This window comes from Agrilus planipennis, unplaced genomic scaffold, assembly GCF_000699045.2.
Source record: "Agrilus planipennis isolate EAB-ADULT unplaced genomic scaffold, Apla_2.0 scaffold212, whole genome shotgun sequence".
Classification (NCBI taxonomy): domain Eukaryota; kingdom Metazoa; phylum Arthropoda; class Insecta; order Coleoptera; family Buprestidae; genus Agrilus; species Agrilus planipennis.
This window is the reverse complement of record NW_020439461.1, coordinates 400,930-403,602: the sequence shown is the minus strand read 5'-3', so window position 1 is coordinate 403,602 and position 2,673 is coordinate 400,930.

The following is a 2,673-nucleotide window of genomic DNA, read 5'->3' as shown; positions in this document are numbered from 1 at the left end:
TGTACTTACAATTTTTTTAATTAATTTATATTATGTATATTTAGAGGGTTACGTTTGAAGAACTGCTGCAGCACTAGTTGATTAAAAAAAAAAATACGTTAGGTAAACTACTGAATGTTTTAGAGGTTTAATGAAAAATTTTATATAGTTTTTAGGTAACGATTAATCAATTAATTAATATTGAAAGTATTTGACACTCTCAAATGCTTTACACTTCCATTCTTCTCTTTGTTTTTTATACCATATATATATGTATAAGCGTTTACATAAATATACTACACAATCGCGTACCTATTTACGTAAAATATATTCCTACCGCGTATATAGCGTAGTAGTATATAAATAATTTTTAAATTTTCATTTCGACAAAGTATAATTAATCAAAATGCGATGTTAACAAATTAAATACTTTTGATTTAATTACAGCAATGTCATTGATTTTTTAATGCTTTTTTATACTTTGTCCGTACCTGAAGTCAATTAAAAAAATCTTCTAGCCAAGGTTGTGAAGGGTAAAAAAAATCGTCGAGGGTTGATTTTGTGCGAACTGATAATGCCCGTGTAGGTGGTAACGATGTGGAATACATGTACAGGGTACACCAAAATTTATGTTATGTATTGACGTAGTTGTTATTAAAAATTAATTTTTGTTGTTATTACCAAATTTTAATGAGAATATTACGAGATACATCAGGGTTTACCTTTGATCCAATAAAAGTAATAATATTTCGAAAACTATATAGGTAGCTACTAATTTTAGATTTTAATTTAATGTTTTACAGCTCTTTCTACTCTACAATATGATATCTTCTAATTTTAAGATTACAAACGTGAAATAAAAAATCTAAATTCAACTAATAATAGTTTTAAAAAATAGTTTCGGGTGTTTTTTACAAAACATCCTGTATCTGAGAATCTGATGTTAATTTGATAACAACAAAAATGAATTTTTAATTATCTTTTAACTCTCCACACAGCAAAATTGTGATTAGGTGGAAGAAATTCTGGCGTAGCCTGTACATAAAAGGTTTCGAATGGCACACTGTCTCCTCCGGATGTAACGTACCATCTGATATAATATACATAATATAAATACATGTACTTACATAATTACGTAATAGTTAAGAGAGAGAGAAAAATGAGAAGGTGTCTCGTTTTGTAAGAGTGTTCAAATACACCGTTCCTGATTGTGTATATGATGTTGTAGTGTAATACCGAGCTGAATTATGCATAATGCAATATATGATGTCGTAAAAAATAAAAAAAATTAGTTGAGTCAATTATCTGTGCCTCTAGCCAGTACTAGTCTGTCTCTGTCGTTTCTTGTCTCTGTCGTCACACATCCACTCTAACCTCATGAAACCGTATACAGGGTGTTCGATAAACGAACGTTCGTTAAACTTTTGTTCTTAGATTCTTTCGTAATTTTTTGAAATGAACGTTTAACGGGAATTTGTTGCGGAACACCCCGTATATACTTAACCCTCTGTCGATCTCTGTGAAATCACGCGACCAAAAAATAAATTATTCTTCTAGTAAATAATAAATGGTATCTATTTACATATTTATGTATATATAAGGTATTGTAATATAAAAGTTACGTGTTTCATATATTTAAAAATTGTAAAAGCATTGGGGCGATTTGCCATGCATTCACCGCTCGTATTAACAGAATATCAAAATTCTGAAAGTCTAAATTAATTTGCTTTGTCAAAAAACTAAAAAAAAAAATCATTTTTTCTGGGGCTATTATGAAAAAAAAACCAGCAGTATATTTTTACTACATTCACTGATATTAAATTCATTCAAAATTAATTTTTCTTCGATTTATTTATTCCAATTATGAAAAACCAGTTGGTTATTGAAGTAAAGTAAATTTTATTTAGCTTGAATATTTAAGCAATACTGAGTTACAATTTTTCAATGTTCTTTTACTGACCATCTTTCTTTAACAACATCTTTCTTACAACTACTTTCCGAACAGGATTTGAACTAGACGAAACATAAACTTTGGTTAATACAAATCATGGCTTGTTTTCTTAATTTTACAATAAGTAAGATAAAATACTTGATTTATTAATCTACGAACTTACATTACATATTATGAAATCGTTGTATTCTAACAATTTTCATTAATAATTTCTATCTCTGATACACTAATATTAAAATGGCTTTTTTATGCCAAAATCCGTTTTTTGTACTTTTTTTATCTTTTGAGACTTACAGAATTTTAATATTCCGACAGCGTCCATTTATGTTAAAAATATTCTTAGCTTATCGCCCTGTGACTTTTAAAAGAAAGTGAATATTTGGCTATCAAAATTTCGCACCCGTTTAGAAACGTTTCACAGAGATAGTAATATTTTAATTACTTACAATATTATCATCATCAATATAACTCACAAAGCTTACACATCCAAAAATACATTCTACTATATCACATACTTAAATACTTACATTACTTTACAAAAATTATTTTTTACAAAATACACACAATTCTAAGGTGTATCTATTTTTCTGAAATTTAAATTGTAAAAAATTGTGTACGTACCTACTGTTGACCTGTTGGACATTTTTGAAATTGATTACGATAAAGAAAAACTATCCAAACTTTATATTACCTACTGCTACTACTAATACGCCTATTTAATAAATTATAATGCTTTACAAATA